This window comes from Lonchura striata, chromosome 4, assembly GCF_050655825.1.
Source record: "Lonchura striata isolate lonStrDom1 chromosome 4, ASM5065582v1, whole genome shotgun sequence".
Taxonomy (NCBI): Eukaryota; Metazoa; Chordata; class Aves; order Passeriformes; family Estrildidae; genus Lonchura; species Lonchura striata.
Genome location: NC_140706.1, coordinates 69,149,082 through 69,169,964, shown reverse-complemented (window position 1 = coordinate 69,169,964; position 20,883 = coordinate 69,149,082). Strand labels below are relative to the sequence as shown.

Genomic DNA, 20,883 nt, shown 5'->3' with positions numbered 1-20,883 from the left:
TGCTGCAGTGATTAGCCTGCTCTGGTACAGGCAGGAGTGGGAAATGCTCCCAGATGTCCCTGAGGTGCAAGGACCCCTAAGTGCTGGCTGTAATTGCACAAGAGCTGTTTATAATTGCTGGGGTTGCCAGAAAGGCCTTTCAGAAGGACTCTGTGCAGCCAGGGGCTTGCTGCCTGCTCAGGTCAGTGTGAGATCAGTCCCAGAGCAGGGGCCAAGGAGCAGATTGAGCATTGCCCTGGCAGCAGCCCAGGCTGCAGGACTCGCATCAGGGGTGATCTGGGCAGGGCACAGCTCCCAAAGTTTGTGAATAACTTATCATCACCCCCTCTGCTTTTTGGTTTTCCTTCTTTTCTTCACTGCCTTTGAAACAAAGTCTTGCCATGACAGTCAGATTTCCATACATGAAACCCTTCCTTTAATAACAGAATATGTTCATCAGCAGCAGAATTGTTTTCAGCAGTTTGAATATAAATAAGGAAAACAACCAAACCCAGCACCTTCAGCTTATATCCAGACTGTCTTTTTCTCCTCTTTCTGCCAAAACAGACAAAATTCCTGCTGGTTAGTGGCAGTTTCTATGTGAAATATTTCTCCTGCACTGCTGAGCTCCAGTTTGTTTGCCAGGTTTCCAATAAGCTCTGCTGCCTGTCAGAGGCAGACTCCAGCTCTTCCCAACTCACTGAAGTGCAGTGTCTCTTTTAGCAGTGCATGAATTCAAGTGTGTGCAACAGAGAGGGAAAGAGAAGTCAGAGCATCAGGAACAGGATCTCACTGAGGAACCAGAGACAACTCAGAAATGAAGCCACTGGTTTAAAAAGTATATAAATTATGTTTTGCACTTAATTACTTAATAAATCCTGCAGATGCCCTGAAGATCCATCAGTCTTTAAAGCAAAATGAAAATAAGCCAAACTTAATTGCCAGAATTAGAACACCAAATTTTGTTCTTTTGCCTATGTTTAAGCATTTCCTAAATGTTCTGTTTTTGCTTGGACACAGCCATGTACATCCGGCATTTTCTATTTACTTGATGTTATGATTTAGTCAGGAAATTTTCTAAGATTTGAGGTTTTTAATTTTAGGCTTCTGTCCTTCTAAAAAGCCAAGACATTTGGAAGACCCAAATAGAATGAGTACTTTTTCAGGTTTCTTTGCAGAAGAAATACTTTATTTAAACCAAAATCTGAACTGAAGTTAATATTTCCTTTTGAAGAATTAATTAAAATTAATTATTTTTTTCTGCAAAGCAGCATGTGCATAAAATCTTGTTAATTTTTACCATCTTTGCTCATCCTGAATAATTCTTGGTGCACTTGTGGCATCAAGATGGAAAGGCTGATGGTGCTGCTGAGGGTACAGTTATGGGCTTCTCTCTCTTTTTGCTTGATCTGGAAAGAAGTGTTCAGTGCATTTGGCACTCTGTCATTTTGTCTGGCCTGTCACCCTGTGAGATTCACTCAAATCTATCACATTTATCTCTGCTCTCCACAGGTATCAGCCTCTCTCTGTTGCACTGCCACTGCAGGGGATGGGATCAGAAACCAGCAATTAGGGAAGGGTTAAAGAGACCTATGGATGCTAGTGAAGGTGACAGGAAAATTAATTTTGTTTTTCAGTTCTGATTTTGTCTGCTGAGATCTCGAGGAAATGTTGAAAATGTTATCTTAGCAATTTACACTTGTTTTTAATGTGATTTATCATTACCCATTTACAGCAGAGTTCCTGCTGCTCACTTTATAGTTTTGTTTCTCGTTGTTTTGGTGAGATGTGACATTAATTTGCCTTCACATCTTCTATTCATTTCAGCTATGCAAAAACTCCTTAATATGTATCACCATGGACTCTGGAAAATACAACATATGGTTTTAGTCAGGACTGGAGAAGTACATGCAGATATAGCATGAAGAAACACAGAATTCTCTCTTGGAAGAGGATGTGGCAATATCTGTGTGTTTGTAAGAGAACTCTAAAGCCTCTTACTGAAGGCAGCCAGTCCATTTCTGTAATTGCCCTGTGCTGTGAAACAAGCCCAGAGCAGCAGACAGGAATGGAGTTTATTTCCTGCTTCTTGCTCTGAGCTTGCACACGAGTGTAATTCTGTTTTACACTTTCCCAAACCAATAGAAAGCAGCTGAGCACAACCTTTTGTAAGTGTTTTTCTGCCATTCTATTTTCATGAACTTCAGAAGAAAGATGGGATTGCCCTGGCTCACAAATATTTGCTTGTTGGGAAAAGCAGTTCAGGTGTCAAGGTTTGTGGCAGGTGTAAATTGAGTGATTCGATTTAGGTTTATAAATGACTCAACCTCGGCATCAAATCCCAAGTTAGAAGGTTCAGAAAAATGCAGAACAACCTAATTTAGCATCCATCACTTGAGGAACCTCTCTCCCTTTTCACTAAGATGGATGAACAGAGGAGCCATGGCAGATCTGTCATATCCACGTGACTTTCTCTGGAAAGCTGTTAAACTGTTAAATCCTGGAAATCATCCTAGAGCCTCTCTTTGCTCACCAAGGAGAATGTCTGTGAGATGAGGGAAGCTTCAGGTGGCTTCTTCCAGGATCCAAAACCCATGGGAATGTTACAGCTATTTTGGGAAGTGATGATGTTGAGATTTGGTCAGGTTATTGCTAAATGCCATTGTGCAGTCTGCCAAGGCTGATTCTGAACAGTCAGCACCTAGATTTTGTTAATACTGAGAAGATTAGAAATTCTGAAATGGAAATCCTAAAAAAAAAAAAAAAGAAAGTAAAAGTAATGTTTAAAAGCCAATACATCAAAACATTCCAGCTGTCAAATTTCACAGTTCCACAAGGAATCTTCTATCTTGGCTTATTGTCTTGGGTTTGTAGTTTTTTTAATTAGACTTTGAATTTTAATAAGATGAATATATGTTTTCCTAATTTTTTTAACAGAAATTAGTTTTCAGGCCATTAGCATATTTATAAAAGTAATATTGAGAGCGACCCTTAGTTAAAAATTCACAGTAAATTAACTTTTCCCTTCATATACATGATATTTTAAAGCCACTTTAATTATCCATAATAGAACACAACATTAGTCTGACAGAAATTCTCCCAGGAAAAATATGATATATTTATATCAGTTAATTTAGCTGTGTCAATTTGATTTTAAAGGGACACTTAAGCCTGGAATTCAGTTCATCTGAAGTCTGAGCATTGAAGTCACACCAGGGGAATGGGAGAATATGAAAGAAAAGTGGAATATCTTTTCCCTGTATAGGCAGATGTTGAGATTTTATAAATGTTTCCAATATCTTCATGGTTAGATACATAAAGCTTTATTTTAATTAGGTAGACATATGTTAGGATACATTAGGAAACAAAATACAACCAGTGTATATTTTCAATAGGCTGTTCTGTGAGCACAGAGATAACAATTTGAAAAAATAATTTATTTCAACTACAAATGGTATATCATCATGTCAGAGAAATGAACACAAATGCTGACATTTCCAAGAATTAAGTAGGATTTCAGCTTTAGCTCTCCATCTCTCTCCCCACTAACCAAAATGAAAATGTAATGCCTCAAAGAAAGTAGTTTCATATTTGTAATCTTTGATACCAGCACGATTAAGAAAGGCATTAAGAAAGGTTGATTTGTACACAGTGCTGAAAAATCAGTTCTGCCTGGGAGAATGATAAATAGTGGAAGCTGCTTTTTAAATAGAAGTAATTGCTGATACATCTATGTATATGTTTTAGCACTGTTTTTAATTTGGGGTTTTTTATCTCATTGCACACCAAAAAAATTCCAGATGGAATTAGCATTGGGAAAATTTTAGAAGAGTAGCCGTTGAGAACAGTCATAGCTGGACCTAACTTGGGAATGTTTTTTGTATTAAAAAAAGAGTCCTTTTACATTCAGCCCTTTGCCTGCTGGCCTAGATTCTTGCTGAGATGGAGTTGTGGTGTGAGGAAAAACCATTCCATGTTCCTTGGGTGTGCATGGAACAGGACCATGGGTTGGAGGCACTTACTGGGTCCAGACCTGTGTGTCTGGGTTGCTTAAAGACTTGGCAAACTGTTTAATCTGGAATGGAGCATGTTATGGATTGTGCTTCCTTGTGTGCTAACAGGGATTAAATGCTACATGAGTCTCTTCTAAGGCCCAGGCACATCAACTTGTTTGGCCTTTGCAGGGAGGAGGAATAAAAGTGCAGCTGCAGGAATTCCAGGTGACAGAGAAGCAACATTTGGGAGGCATTTACATGTGTCAGCCTCGCTGTGTGTAGGTGATTTCCTCACTTGACAGGAAGATTTCATCTCTGCATAAATAGAAAAGAGGACAAGGAATTATTTTCCCAGGTAATATTCATTTTTGGAGGCATTAAAAGTTTCTCAACTTGTCTGAGGATGAAATGAAGCTTTTCTGAAGTTTATGCCCTGATAATTTGGGCACTGAATTGACCTAAGTTTGGTTCCTGGACCCTGACAGTTGCCCTGTCCTGAGCAGGGATAAACAAGTAACTAGAGGAGAGGAGGGGAGCAAGGACTGGATCAGCATTTAGGAGGAAAATGCAAAAAGTCTCATTTCAACTAAAGAAAAACTATGGAAAATATTAATTTGAGAAAGTGTTTTAAACATGTTTTGGATGAAAATGAAGTAGAATGAAGCAAATGCACAAATGAAGTAAAAAAAAAAAAAAAAAAGAGTTCCAAGATATTTGCTGCATGGTTAAAACCACTCATTCTTTAACTCAGATAAGTTAGGTTGTTGCTTAACAAACTCAAATAGGATGGCAGTGCCCCTGCACTGTTGTTAGCTTTAAGGCCAACTTGCTTAAGAATAGGAAACTTGGGCTTAATTCCTCCATCAGCCTGAGGGCATTTGAGTCCTGCCCAGGAACTTGCTCAAATCATGATGAAGTATCTAATTTAAAAAAATTGTATTTTTTCTATGAAACATTACTTATCAGCCTTTTTCTCATTGTGGAACATGGTGCAGGGAACCTATAATTTTTTCTAGTTCATGGAGGTTACCCTCTTCTTTTTGCAGGAGAAATCAGCATATTTTAATGTTAAACAAAACTCTTGAGTTAATCATTTCCCTGTGCATTGGGCTCATTAGGAAGCATCAGCCTCTGCAGTGCATTAATTGAATGTGAGCAGTGTCGCCTGCAGTGACGCTGCTGAATTTATTGCCCAAGAGAACATTGGGATAACGAGACCATTCCTGTACAAATGGCTTCTGAAACAAAAATCACTGCCCTTATAGCACCTAATTTAATTCATCTTTTAGATGAAGGCAGTAGTCAGTAGGGAGAATTTGATGTTTAGCTCCATTCTTATGAATATTAATATCTAATAAAGTTATTCTTTGGTTCATGAATACTATAAATGAACATTCAGAGCTCCAGCCCTAACAGTTACCAGAAGTTATTTCTGTAGCTGTGTTCTTGTCAACAAAGACTCTTGCTTTCCTGCATTTAATTTATACAAAATCTCAACAACAGAATTGTGGTAGAACTCTCATTTAAGGGAGAAAAGCATTAATGAGTGTGGGCCATGCCTGCCCTGAGCTGCACTTGGAGAACTCCACTGTGTGTCTGCATGTGTGATTTGAGAATTAACATTTACAGCACCTGACATTTGAAATGGTCTAATTATGCTAAGATACATAAATAGAAGCACAGCTTTTAGGTTCCTGTGTGAACAGAATCCAATTTCACTATCAAAATAATGTAAAAAGCCTTTTCCTCTAAAAGATCAGAATGAACCAACCTTTATCTTTTCATGCAGGCTGCATTAACAGGAGCAAATCATTAAATAAATAAATCTGTCTCCCACATTTCAGCCCTTCAGGGGCTCCCTTGTGACACACAGAATTCCTAAATCTGAGACAGCCTCAGCTCCCATGGGGGGCTGGACACTGAAGCTGGACCCAGCCTCTGCCCACACAAACCATTTGCCATTTCTGTGTGAGATTTACACCTTGGCATCTAGCAGGAATTACAGGAAATACAAAAGCAAAAAATGTGGTGCTTGTGCACTCTTAATAGTTTTTTAAAATTAATTAATTCTGTTCAAATCACCTTCATAAATACCAGAAAAAGATGGGGCACTCATGTGACCCTTATAAAAGGCAAATCCCTCAAGCAAGATTTCATTAGCTTTTTGAGACTTAATTCAGTGTTTCCTGGAAATGTGAAGAGATCAAGTATTCATTGACCAGCGTTTTCCTCCCTTCACTTGTAATGTACTTTGTAAAAAAATTAAAATCAGTTATTTTTATTTTGCTTCAAAGTGCCCTCAAAAGGCATGAAGGTATCTGAAGCTGGATTTGAAATGGTTCTCATAAGGAAAGGGAAAAGGTAGCTGAGAGAGTTTGCACTCAAATCTAAATGTTCACTGCAGTTTTGTGTTCTCTGTGCCATTCTCCAAGAGCAGCTTTTAGTTCAAAATTGCACATTGTCCTTCAAGAGGGATCCACTTGGTTGTGCTTGGTTGTACAAGAGTTCTACAGAAAAGTGAGATTCTGCTGGATTTCCACCTGTCTCCATGTGCTGCTGCATTTCAGCATTTGGCTGAGCATTTTTATTTTCTGTAATCATTCAGGTAAGTCATGCTTTAGACCAATTTCTGTTCTTTAGACTTCATTGTTGCAGTGGGATGAACAAAGGGAATTCACTTACTCTCTTTGCTAATTGTATCACAGCAAATTGACACCAAAGGCTTTGCAATCACTCCCTCAGTGACTCTGGAGTAGGAATAAAGGCAGGAAGTTGTCACTGGGGTAAGTGTGACTGTCACAGCACTGAACAACTGTTCCTGAGCCTCTGGAGATCATGGCTTCAAGTTCAAACAAGTACATGTCCTCCTCACTGTGCACAGTATCTTGGATGATTTTCTGCTTTGTTATGGATTAATTCCACCCCCCTGAGAAATGCTGTATAATATTGTGGCTACATATAGAATAATAAGGTATTTTTAGAGTAAAATGTATTTTGATCTGTTTATTTAGATAATTGATTATTGGAGGAGGCAGTGCCATTTTTTGCAGTACCCTGTTTACGTGTGAGAATTCTCTGAGACTGGCAAGTTGGTAATTGGTGCCAGCAGGCCTGTAACTGAGCTCTAACATTCCTAGAAGGATGCAAGTTTAAATGTTTGTGTCTGCCAGAAACACTTCTGCTCTTGTTACCATGACTGAGCTGGATGCAGCTTGTGAAGGAAAGATGGAGAAAGGGAGAGTCTGAGTTGGGATTTCTGAGGAATGAGAGGAGTGAAAATCAGTCCTACCTCTGTTTAAAATGGTGTGTCCTGTTACACTGTCATGGCAGAGAATGGTTGTACCCAAGTGTGGTTTCATTGCTCAGTTCCCTCTTTCAGGCCTGTGCAGAATCCCCCCAAGCCTGATGAGGGTGGGTTGCAGGAGGTGATTTTTAAATGCTGTTATACCTGCAGGGCCTGGGACACCTCTCCTGCTGCTGCCCAGGGCAGGCTGGATCTTTCCCCTGGATGGGCTGGAAGAGGGAACCCTTGTGCTGTGGTGTAGCAGGCACATGGGTCTGTGTTGCCAATTGATACAAAAAAAATGAGAGGCCTGACCTGGAACAATTCTGCAGCTTAATTCTGTGTTTGTGGAGATGATGGTTTTTATGTCTAGACACTGAGGCATTCATGTGACATGGGTTTTTTCCAAAAGCTGAGAAATAATGAAAAATTATTTTACTGATCTGTTACAGCAGTGCAGCAGCTGCTGATCTGCAGTTCGCTGAGAGATGAACAAAGCTGCTCTAGTCACCTGCAGAACACAGATGAAAATAAGTAAGAAAGTGGGAAATTAAATAATGCATGAACATCCAAAGGTGAGAAGGTGAAAGATGAAAATGCACTGTGCACATGTTTTCCAAGGATTCTGTCTCTGCTTGTGTTTTCTCACAAGGTGGGTCACTTGTGGCTTCCCATCTGAATTTTGTATCCTTAAAAGCAGTCCTTTATTTATCAATTGATAAAAGTGCAAGGCTTCTATTTCATAGATAAATAGTGTTTTATTTGGTGGTGGGTGATTATTAACACATAAAATAGCATTCTTTAAAGGGCCAATGTTTTATGACTGAAAAACTTTCCCATTAAATTCACTTTGAAGAAAGAACTGCACAAAGACTGGGTTTATTACTCAACAGATGCTTATCACATTGCTTAATGCTCTATTTCATGGTCCATATTCATCATCCTTTTTGATTCTTAAACCTGCACCAAATTCTTTTTGAACATCTGGTGTTCTTCTGTGCTTGTAACAGAATAATTTGTTTGGGCAAAGTGTTTCTTCTTGTAATGCTCTTAATCCCCGTGGGTGCTTGGATCATAGGCAGGAGAGCAGGACTTGTGTGATTAAATGGAAAGAGGTTTGCAAGATTGTTTCATTTTCTGATAAATATAAATTTGTTCCTTCCATGACTTCATCTGTTGGCAGCCTTTGACATAAATCTGCTGATGCTGAGAACTGTCCTTGCCCAGGAAATTGTTCTGTGAACCATTGATCTGTATACAGATTCCAAGGTAAATGGAAAACAAACAAAACAAAACCCCAAACAAAGACAGATTTCTTTAGAGTGGGCATTAAACTGAGGAGTATAGTTTTTTTGTAAATTTAAAAACTGTTCAGCCTATTTTTGCATTAAGTGTTTGCCATGTGCCAAAGCATATTGATTTGATTTTTGGTGAGCACATGGCAGTGTGGGCACAATGTCATCTGAAGAGCTCCTGCAGCAGCACTGGAAATAGAGCTTCCAATCTTGACATCTCAGGAGAAGACTGTAAAATCCTTTCTTCCTTTTTAAGTTGTAGGTATTTTCTGATCCTTTGGAATTATGCTGATATTTAACTTTTTTTACTGTCATATTTGATGAAGAATCAGAAGTCTGGGAATGGTGAAGTTCTCCTACAGCTTGTTGCCTTGCTGGCACCTCGGCAGCCTGAGACACACAGAGACTTCCATAGAGTTCCCAAGAGAGGCCATTGCTCAGACAATGCTGAAATAGTAGCTGGCATCTTTAATAAGAAAATGGAGCCAGGGAGCAGAATGAGTAAGTTTAAACAGCCATTAATTTGATTCTAGATTTGCTCCCTAAAAAAAGTCTAGACATGAACTGGTATTGAAAGAACTGCCACGATTATAGAATTAATCCTTGCCTGGAATCAGATATTTGAAATTGCTGATGATCAGCCAGCACAATCTCCAAGTTGCACAGCTAAATGTTGACATAAATAATAGGGAATTGAGAAGTGAATAAAATAGCTAAATGGGAGATGCACTGGTTTATGAAACAATTTCAGGGTACAGTTGTTTTCTCCTCTACAGAGAATGGGCAATCTTTTTTACATGTAAAATAAGACTTGGCTTTGAAGTATTTTTAATTTTTTTGGAGTTGATATTTTTATTTCCTTCTTAAATGGGTTCAGTTTAATAATTGCTTATTGATTGTTCATAAGCAGTGGCTCATATGCAATATTCATATTGTTTGATTGATTGTTTTTTTCTGCCTGGTTAGATTACTATGGATTTATTTCAAATTTTCTCCACTCTTGAGCTACCTGAAAAAATTTGGGTCATGTGTAAATTTTGTCTGTGTATTCATATAAAATATCTGAAAGAACTAATGCAAACAGCATTTATTCAGCTTGCTTGGCATTCTAGTTTTCACTTGTTAAACATCATCAGGGTTAAGTGGATTTAAAGTATCCATGTAGGCTTCATCTGTGTGACACAGGCCATCTTCCCAAGAAATTATGGTTTAAAATGGGAATATGTATTAGCAATTTGTAAATATTTCTGTGGTCTTGCTGTGCTCCTATTGCCTCTTGGTTGATCTGTGCCTAAAACAGGGAGGATGATGCAGCTTTTCCTCACAATTGTAAGGATTGTATGGACCTCCAGTGTGATTTCTGGAGGTCCAACTGCTAACCCTGGGTAGACACAATTGTCAAAATGTGGAAATGTCATTGAGGGGTTTTATTTCCCTCCAGGGTGAGTCTCCAACCCTTTGGTAAGAAGTAAATGAAGCCTTTTTTTGTGCAATTGGTTTCTGAAAGTTGGCAGGACAGAGGCTAAGGCTGAGACATGAATAACATGTGGAATGAGGGATGTCTAAAGGATGGCTTCAGTGCCAGCTGGACACAGGCATCCCCTGATTTCTGTGCCTCAGATCTCTGCACACTATCACACGAGTTTCTGGCAGAATTCTAGAAGCAGCCAGGGGTTTGGAACCACAGCCGCTGGATGCTGTAACTCACTGCATTTAGCTTTTAACTGGTGCCAGCTGAGTGAGTGTCTGACATTGTTTCTGAATGAAAAATGGAACCATAACTCAGCACATTCCCAAAAGATCACTGAGGGGCAGCATTTACACTACTGAGCAACTTCATTTAATTACAGCTTTTAATTCTGTTGAAGATTACTTTGCATTTTTAATCTCTGACGTCCTTGCTCTGATGCCTCTGTTCCTAAGGGCCTGGAGGCCCTGGCATTGCCAGCACAGGTAGGATTTTCAATTGATCTGTGACTCCTTTCACTGGTGTGGCCTTTGGGCACAGGTGACCTTGGTGTTGCTTAACTGTTCCATGTTCCACTGGATGCAAATGATGAAACCTCATATAGCCCTGAGAATATCAGTTTTGCTCAGAACATTGGACTCTGCTTTTCATTCCTTTTCTCCATTCTTTTTGGTGAAAATGTGTAGCCAAATTGAGGGTATGTCATTCAATACAGAATATTGAGAAATATCGTCACATAATTTAAACCAAAGCATTTCCTTGAGCTAAAGGTACTTAAATTAACCCAAATATGTGGGTGAGGGATCTGCTGGGATGCTTTGTATCAGATCCAGCCTGGCCCTGCTCTAAAACAGGAATCGTAAAGGTGAAACACAAGACTCATTAGGCATCAGGAATGAAATCTAACAGATGGAGGCTAAAATTTTTTAATGTTTACAGAAACATCGAAATTTATGAAATGTTCTTTCCGACGGCACAGCAGAAATATTGTTTAGAAGACATAATAAATTTTCTCTCCACCAAGTTTCAAATACTCAAGTCTTATATTAGCATATTTATCCCTTCCATCTAAAACTGCATCCCTGGTGAGACAGCTGTGAGACTTGGCTTTTTATTTCTGTTTATTGTGTGATACATTACAGTACAGTCTCATGGAATAGTTATAAACTAATTTCTACTACTGGTCGCCTGAATTATTCATTTGCTGTGTTGCTGCCATGATTCTGGGGCAAAGGTGATAATGCTTAGCCATATTTCTAGCAGTTCTTAAAAATAATTGGATTAGAAATCATGCACTGAGAACTACTTATTATTCTTAACGGTTCAAGACTTCTATAAGTGTTTTAATCAAGCAGCAAATGATGTACATCTCAGCCTGCTTTCTCTCCTGGCTTTTGAATTGCAATTTTGTACGCGCTTGGGCACAAGCCTTTTCGCGTGCAACAACAACCTCTGCTCGCGTTTTGCCTCTCATTGCTCACAGGAGGAAATCAACCCCAAGGCAAGGCACACTGTGCTGTGTGAACGAACACACAGAGTCGGCACATCGCCGAGCTCCTGGCCCACAATTAACCCGGTACGCTGCAGAATGGCTCTCCGAGCCTCCTCTAACGGATGGCTGCGTCTGTTTGTGGGGTTTGCCAATGGAGCTCCGCGTTTCAGCCAGGCGAAGGCCCGCCCCTGCCGCTCCCGGGCGCTGGCTGGAGCTGGCAGAGCCTTTCGGGGGCCGGGAGCCGAGCTCGGCTGGAATTGTGCTGGGAGCCAGCGCACGGAGAGCCGCTTGTGCAGCAGGGCAGCGAGCCGCGCCGCTCCGGGCTGCGGCGGGCGGAGCGCGGCCGAGCCTGCCCGGCTCGGCAGGAGCGGCCAAACGCCGGGAGACCACGGTCACTACTGGCTTTGAAATGAAAAGCGTTGTAAATGAGAATTTATTCAGACAGATTACAAATGACAAAAAAATTATTAGCGGTCAAATTCTATCTAGCCAGCCACGGAAAAAGACTGCCGAGCCCGGGAATCGGCCCTGGGTGTGCCACAAGGAGTCAGCCTCAGCAGAGGCCCACACACCTCCATCCTGGCACAAGCGGGTTTTATAGGGAAAATTCCGCCTGAGGCCAAGATTTCGGCAATCAGTCTTTTCTTCTATTCAGAGTCCATAGGTTAATAAGTTTTTGGGGTTTTTTTGGTTTTTTTTTGGTTTTTTTTTTTTTTTTTTGTTTTTGTTTTTTTTTTTTTTGTGGGTTTTTTTTTTTTTTTTTTGGTGATGAGGAGAAATAATTTGATGTCTGGAGTAGGTGAATCCCTGATGAGATTTATGGGAAGGCTGCATTCACATGGATCTGTCTGAGGATTTCCATGCTATCCATCTTGGACGGTTTATGTGATGATCAACACCTGGAGTCCCAATGGGAGTCCAGACATAGCCCATCTCCTGGCCGAGCCACATCCTTCTACTTGTAAATCAATTTCCAATAAACACCCAGTCTCGCCTGCAAAGGGGCGGGGGGGACTAATACAAACGGGCATAATCTGACAAGTATCCAATATTACATATTTCATACAAGGAATGACAGGAATTTTATTTACTACACATAACAAAAGGAACGGGAAAGGCAGCAACCGGGGCCTTCTGAAGTGAGGGAAGCGTTGTCAGCGGGAGAGTGATTTTCTCCTCAAGAATGACGTTACTGACTCTCGGCTATTCAACACTCCACAATTTCCAACCTCAAAACTCTGTTGTTAAACAACAGGGCCTTGTTTTCCAAAAATGTTCTTTAAAAAGCCTCCATGAGTTGCCAAGCAACTGGGTTTGGCCAAAAAGGCCAGAGCCTCAGTTCCTGTATTTCTGGGCGTGTGTTTGAATATAAGATCTCCCCCGTTCTTCATAGCTGGGGTCAGGGTGGTGTCCTCAGGCAGATTTGGTGTTGTGTACAGAGAATTCAGCTGATTAAAGGTTTTTACAGAGATGACAAACATCAAATCTTCTGTCAGTGCCAGTACGATAACAAAAATATCTCCTTGTGGAAATTGCAAGGGGTTTAAATTTTCCATCTCAAGCATCCCACTGGAATAAGTGTTTGAGATTTTTACCTTTTCATTTTTAAGTGTCTTAGTGTATAAACATTGCTGAAAGGCTTCATTAGAAGGGTGTGAATTCTTCTGGGAGAAGGAGCAGGGTGGGAAAAGGGCTCTTTTCCTCTTTTTCTGGTTTCTTTTTTTCTGGAAATATTCTTTTGACACCAAAGTATATTTGGGATCACTACTGAATAGATAGAATTTCTGCTATTGGACTTCCAGAAAAAGATGATTGTTTCAGAGAAATTTAGGATTTTCATAATTATATAAAATAATTTAAACCATTACAAAAGTATATAATTTATTAATATACTTTTATTCATAATTTATGATAAAAATGGAAATTGCTGTTTAGATTCCTGTATTTTAGAACAGTTTAGAAATTAAATGTATACAGTGAGGTCCTTGTATTCTTTTTTTTTTAATGTTTTTCATATTTTTTTTTCCCTAGAAAATACTTTTACAGCAAGAGCTTGGCTTACAGCTGTTTGGAAATGCCAAAAAGAAGAGCTCCCCAGACCTGGCAGCTCTAAACTGGGGGAAGAACTCTGTCAGTGGCCAGGATGAGAAAAGGTCTGCAGTCTTTTTCAGTATAAGAAGTATTTGTTGTTGGGTGAATTTCTCCTGGAAGCAATATGGGATAATGCACGGTGCTGATGGGTTAGAACTGCTTTGAGAAATGAGGGTACATGAGGGGAAAGGTGTTTGTGCTTGGGAAAACATGTATATTCGGAATATCAGCAGCTTGGTGTTGGCTCCCTAAGAGCTCTGCTCAGTCTGTTCTGTTGGTTGTCATTCTGTCCTGCTTCCATTAGGTCCTTGCAAGGGTCAAGCTTAAAAGGGAGCAAGAAGAGTGAGGTGAAGGCAAAGTAGAAACCAGTATCACCAGTTTAATGGAGATGTTCAGCTCATCTTCCAGAGACTACTGGTAGAGAAGCAACCTTCATTCTTCAAAAACCAAGTGAGGTATGTCCTTAACGTTTTGGGGTTATTTTGATAAATGATACTGGATATTTTCAGGGACTATTAGAGCTTTTGAAGCCTTGTGACGTGCATTTTAATGATCACTTACCATCCAGTGCCTTGAATGTTTTTAAGCCTGTTCAATGCATTAAAGCAGCAACTGTGTTAATAAATTCTTGTCACTGATTGATATTAAATGACATGTAGCAAAGAGTCCATCTGTCTCTGCTCTGTCATCCCATGTCTTCTTTCATGTTCCCATTGCAGCCTGTAATAAACAGTCTGATCATTTTGAGTGACAGTTGGGATCTGTATTGGACAAGACATTTCAAGTGCATCTGCCTTGTGAGTGGTTTATAGCTGACAGCTCTAACAACAGCTATTGCCTTCCAAAGGCTGCATTCAGCGTTCTCCATGTTCCCCTTCCTGATTTTCTCTGTTTTTCAGAGGGCCTGTTGCTGACATTTCTTGATTGTGTTTCTTAAATCCAGAAACTTCTTCTACGGTGATGGTGATGATTTTGTCACTGGTGTGCTGAGTCCAGCTGTATCTGCCTCTCACTCCAGAGTTAATCCTGGTCTTTTGTCTGATCCTGTTGCTGTCCTGCTTTAGCTTTATCACTTCTACCCCTTTCTGTCTCTGTAGGCGTGGCTCCCTCAGTGCTGCGATTTTAATCTCCTGTGGCACACAAAGTCCCTGGAAGCCCAGAGGAGAACAGCTAAACCTGCTGACTCAGCAGCAGTGTTGGGTGTGTCTGATCCTGAGCTGTTACTGGGGGCCACACCAGGCTCCAGTTGCTCTCATCTCAGCTTCCTGGGAAGTTTCTGTGTGATTGTTGTCACATCTGGTGGCTGCACTACAGAGGTAGCAGGAGGCTGTTTCTTCTTACCCACTCAGTTCACGTTAGGCAAGAAGTTGGAGCCAGAACCTCTCCTTCCCTCAGTTACCCTGCTTGCCATCCCCCTCCTGGATTTTAGTCACCCATTTTTTGGGTGGCCACAACAGTTGCCCTTGGCTGATCTCATCATTCCCTGGTGCTGAGAGGTGGCAACTTGTGAGGAGTCCTGCTGCTGAGATAAGCCTGACACAGAAAATTGTTTAAATTGATGATGATGATAATAATAATAATCCTTCCCCGTGTGCAAAGCAAGCCTTGGTGCTACTGCTGAGGCTGTGCTGGGCTCATTCCTCTCCCTGCAGGAGCAGAGGCAGCGGCTGTGCCCAGCAAAGCCGGGAAACGCCTCTGGCTGCACTGCTGGAACCGGAGCTCTGGGGCTGCTGCTGCTGCCGGGGCTGTGCCACGGGGACCAGGGTATCCTGAGCTGAGAGGGGATGGGTGCACTGACAGGGTATCCCTTGAAATCCCAGGAATGGCAGGATAAATACAACAGCACCTGGATATCTTCCTGAAGCATCCAGGCCTCCTTCTGTCCTTTCTTAACTTAATTTTGGAAGTTTCTCTGAGTCTGACTGAGCTTGGTTTCAACAATAAGCAGATTTTGCACTCAAAGTGAGCAGTAGCCATTAAAGCAACAGCCATTGTCACAGACAAATCAAACTTTAATTAAAATTAATTTTATTTTAGATATGTGGAAGTAAAAATAGAGTCCTTACCTGTTTCCCTTCTTTACATCAGCACATTTAGTTCACCAGTGCAGAGCAGTTCTTGCTGGTTACTAAACTGCATTGTGATATATTGTGTTCTGAGGCTGAACTTCTCTACTTTAATTATTAATATTTCATTATTGCAACACTTTATTTCCAGCTCTTGTGGAGAGTGCAGCATCACACATAGTTAGTTTTCCAGGCAAGCACGTTCCATTTGCACAGGAGTTGTAATGGCATGTTCCCTTGTTCCAGAGCAGCCCTGGGCGGGAGGATTGGGTGGCTCCAGGGGCCAAGCAGAGCTTTCCCCTTGATCCCAGCTGTGCTGAAGCCGTGGCTGCCTCAGCTGGGAAGAGCTGTGACTCCAGGGCAGTGGGAGCAAACCTGACATTTCCTGGTCTCTCCCCTCACACGCAGCTGTGCCTCCTGCACACTTGGCTGGGTGCAAAGGGACTTGCATGGCACCTCAGCATTTTGTAGCTGTTGCTGTGCTAAAACTGAACCATCTTCAGTCAGAGCAATGCATCTCCTTAAAAATGCAGCCATGGGCCACTGAGGTTTCTTAGAGTGGCTCACCACTTTATGGAGTAAACACGTCAGCAGAGTTGTCAGACTCCCACTGCATGGTGTAAGAGCCTTTGAATACCCTAAGTGGATGCAGGGATGGATCTCTGTGGAATTGTGAAAGCATTAAAGGAAAAATCAGGCCAGAATGTCTGGGGCCCACCTCGACCTGGATGACACCAAGTGCTGCGAGTTTTCAGCTTTAATCCTAACGTGTCCCTTTTACCCTCTCCCTCACAACACAGTCATGTGGTAAGAAATCAAAATACATGTCTAATGAAATAAAATATAAAATGGGGCTGAGTAAAGTTACAGCAAGGTCACATCATTTACTCAGTTTTAGCCATAAATCTCTGGATCAATAACAGAGGTTGAAGCCAATAAGAAATATTTAGCCTTTGGCAAATGTCTTTATCTGTTTTGTATAGACCTTGAAAACAGAAAATCCCAGCTCTGTGTGTTTGGAGTCACATATGCCTACAGGTTTTACCCGTGAAAGCAACAGTCATTATGTTTATGTCAGGCAAAATGTAAAAGATGGAATGAAGAGATATGCCAAAATACTCTGCTTCTCAAAATTTGCACTTTATTTGTGTGTTCTTACAGCTCACCAGGTATGATTTAAATATATATATATATATACAATGGGGTTTTTTTAAACAGAATTTCTCTACTTGAATTTTAAAGGAAATACAAAAAGAAAATAATCAGGATGGTTGTCATTGGAGAATTAAGGGTAACATAACATTTCTTTTGCTGCTGTTCAGTGCTCCTCAGAAGTGATTTCTCTGTGGCTGCTGAATTAAAAACTTAAGGTATTTTAATTGAGGATGACTGAGAGAGAGTTGTTTTAGATATTATTTTCAGTTACAATGAAGGAAGATAAAGCTTATTACTTTTTTCCTGGTTTTCTTTGGTTTTTGTTTCACTAAATTAAAACACAAACCTTCCCTAAAATTCTTTTACAATCTAGCATGTTACTGGTTTTGATCTGACTGAAATGTTCTACCAAACAAAACAGTTTAATAAATGAAATGGAAAACTTCCCAGAGTTTTGCAGGAACCAGCTGGTATTGCTGTTGCTCTTGAGGTGAGAGCTTCGGGTCACTGGTGTGTGTTCAGTGGATATTAAAGCTGGGCAGCAGAAGTAAAAGTGCTCTAGTTTGGTGCCTGAGAAGAGCCCAGGTCTGAGGGGGGACACTTGAGAGTCAGGTGGAAGAAGGATGGAAGGTGGAAATGCAGGCTGAGAGCTGCAGCTCAGGTTTTTGGTGGGTTTGGCATCGCAGAGCAGAATTGCAAGCAACAGCCACAGCATTCCAGTTTTTACCTCTGCTTTGGAAAGTTTTTCAAAACAGAAAGGATTGAGGAATTTGTCCTGAATTAGCAAATAGAGTGCTGTAATGATAGCTGCAAATAGGAACGACAATGAAGTTGCAGAGCAGCTCCACTTAAGGTGAAGAAAATGCTTGGGTGAGCAAATCAGAAAAATCAGCAAAAACCCAGAGGTGGAGATGGGAGGAGGGGGCACGACCCCCATGAGGACATGCTGTTAATTTCTGGCTTTGGCCCAAAATGTCTGGGCATGGCTCTGTCCCTGCAGGAGTGTTCAGTACTGCAGGAGGAGACCTTTCAGGCATCATATCCTGAAATTAAAACCCAGAACAGGGAAATTCAAACAAGAGAAGAACAGGACTGGGAAATCCAGAGGAAAGTTTACAAAGTAAGCTTGACCATCCCTTCCCAAAACTTCCAGGTGAAGAGAAAGGAAAGCAACATTATACCAGTCATAAACTCTTCTTTTTATTTGAATGAAAGTGTGGGAAATTGCAAGCCAGTCCTCTGTAGACTAACCCAAGAAGTGTGTTGTCTGTTCATGTGTGTCTCTCACCTTTTATGTCTTTGAGAATCTGGACATGAGAAATTCATTTTGGCATCTTCAGTGATAGTATTTTCAGGCCAGTAAAGCCTCACTGAGTTGAACTTGAGAACACTTGTGGTGAGGCACGAGTGAGAAAAGCACCTCCTCAGGATCTCAGTGTCCCAGTGAGGAAAGCAGTAAAGACTCTGCCTCTCATCTGGCAGATCCAAGCAGGCAGGACTCCCTCTGGGCACAGATGCCTGTTTATAGCCCTGGAAGTGGCACTGACTCAAGTGGAAAGTGGGCAGAATGTGGAGTTGCTGTCACTGCAAAGCCTTGACAGCACCGTGTAAATGTGCTGTTAGCTGTGTCCCGAGGGATGGCACCACGTCTGTGTGGCAGCAGCAGGACCACCACTCCCTCACACACCCCATTAATTGTTACTGTGGGAAGGCAATTCCCTGATTCAGCGGGGAAGCTGCAAAGTCATTTCCTGCAAGCAGCTTATTGCTTGGGAATTGGAACAAGAAAGGTCAGGAGTGCATTCCCTCACTGACCTCACCTTCACCCTCAGCAGGGCAGCATCTTCAGAGTCTCTCCAGGCTCTCCTGAGCATCAATGTGCAAGGCCCCGAGAGAGAGAGAGCTGATGAACTGCAAAAGAAACTGAATTAGAGAAAATGTTCATTCTTGGAACCAACTGGCTATCAGAAGAAACTCAATTTGAGCAATTGTTTGGGAAAAAAGCCCCTCTTCTAAAAATCAATTAGAAATTAAGCTGAGCTGTCTTTCACTATGATCACACAGGTATCTAAAGGGAAAAAGCCAGAACACATCAAGTGCAATTTGCTACATGTCGTGGGTACAGCTTGTTCTGCCATCCACTGCAATCAATAAAAACCTTTCACTGCTGTTAATGGCTCAGGACTGAGGCCTCAGAGTGACCAGCTGTATCCTGATGATGCAGTTGTGCGCTGTCTCTCCAAGCCTGGCAGATATTCTGAGGTGAAACCAAAAGGTACCAAACAACTGATTTGCAAAAGGTTAGAACAGCAGAAATCAATTTGGAAAGCTTTTTTTAGATTGTTATTTGATCATGGAAGATCAATTTGAAAATGTGTATTTCTCAAGTCTAAAAACTGTGTTTGTGATAAGTATGTTATGCCTTGAGTAATGCAGGGCTTTGTGGAGGTGGATTAGAATCAATACTTAAAGGAATTCAGGGACAGAAACCCATCTATTTGCCTTACAAAATTCTTGCAAACATTTATATTGGATAAAAAACGCCCATTTTTTTCTGACTAATCTTTAAACTTTTGACCTAAGTCCTTGATACAAACTCAGAACTCTCTCAAGCAAATAATAATAGTTTTTAAAAGTGGATAATGCCTTGTTTATTTAAATATCTCAAGAGGGATATGGACATGTTTGTGAAATATTCTTTCCCGTTATCTACAATTTCAGCTTTTTCTGTCATGTCCTGAGTTATTCAACTTGAGCACTCTCAAAATTGACATTCCAGTTAAGTTAATGTAAACAAAGATTTTTTGGAACTAGTTTTTTTACTTAGAGTCTTGTCTTATTTAGTGGGTTGTGCAATAAAGCAGCCTAACAGCCTCCAATTAAATAATGGATTATGATGGACCATATAATATGTTTTTAAAGATGCTTCAATTTCTATGTACTTGATTCAGAGTAAGAAGCCATTAATATTGATATTAATCCTAAAATCAGTGTCAAAAGCTGTGTCAGTCAAAATCCTGCATCCTTCATAAGAATTTCCAGTATGTATGTCAGTTTCTATTTTTTAAAAATAATTTTTATAGCAAAACTTTTGGTGTTGTACGCGTTTCACCAGCTGAAACACGTACAGGACTGTGAAGGGTAATCTTATGTGTTGTCTTTTCTGTGTGTGTGTGTGAAGAATATTTGCACTGATCCCTTTTTTGGCAGCAATCATTTGCAACTGCTCACAGAATATTTTAGATAGTGCTATGGTTTCTTTTGTTGTATCAGTAGCTTTTTGCTTTAAGTGGCTGGTAATTTATATGCTGACATTTGTGAAAACTGGAAAACTGGTGACTTTCATCTACTTTTTGTGAACTACTGATTGTTTGCCCAGATGTTATCCCTTGGAAAACAGTAATGTTAATATTAATCATAAAACACAAGCTAAACCAGAATGGTTTTAACCAATTTAAAGCTTTTGATGTAGAGCTGCTAGAATGGTTCTCCCTTGTGCAGTTATTGTAAAACATGGATAATATAAAAGTCTTAAAATTGACAATATAAAACTCTAAAACACTGATAAGGATTTAGGTACATCTGTATTTATACTCGTATAGTCTGTGCCCACAGTTTTTGCTTTACATTTAGTGAAATAACCACATTGTACAATATCACTGGCAAAATAAATGCTAAATACAGCCTGTAAAAATTATCTTGTTCATAAATTTGCCTGGTATTGTAGAAATGTGTGCTAGTAAAATGTTTTCACGCTGATGCTGTAATCTGTTCTCAGTGATTGCCTCAGTACCTCAAGGAATGAGTATCTTTATCACTGATGGTTCATTTTTTCACTGATTAGTGGAGACTTCATGTTCCCTTATCAAAATAACATCTTGGTGCTCTCTGTTACAAACATCCATATTTCAGAAATAGGAAATATTGAAAAGATTAAGGATTAAAAAGTGAGCAAACACTTTCTGTGCAGCTGGATAGGAGCTGAAATGCCTTTAGTATTCCTGGCTGTTCAACATCTCCTTGCAAATCCACCTCATGGTTGAAAGAACTTTTCACTGG

The 20,883-nt window shown here is 40.5% G+C and overlaps 1 protein-coding gene across 1 annotated transcript in view; it reads left to right on the top strand.

Moving 5' to 3' along the window:
• The window catches only part of LOC110484350 (uncharacterized), a 182,360-nt gene that overhangs the window by 89,507 nt on the left and 71,970 nt on the right, over positions 1 to 20,883 (top strand). The window contains exons 6-9 of the mRNA XM_085578332.1: positions 4,164 to 7,909; positions 8,441 to 9,053; positions 13,544 to 13,665; positions 13,908 to 14,058. The gene's annotated coding sequence lies outside the window, so the exon portion shown is untranslated. The remainder of the gene's footprint in view (positions 1 to 4,163; positions 7,910 to 8,440; positions 9,054 to 13,543; positions 13,666 to 13,907; positions 14,059 to 20,883) is intronic.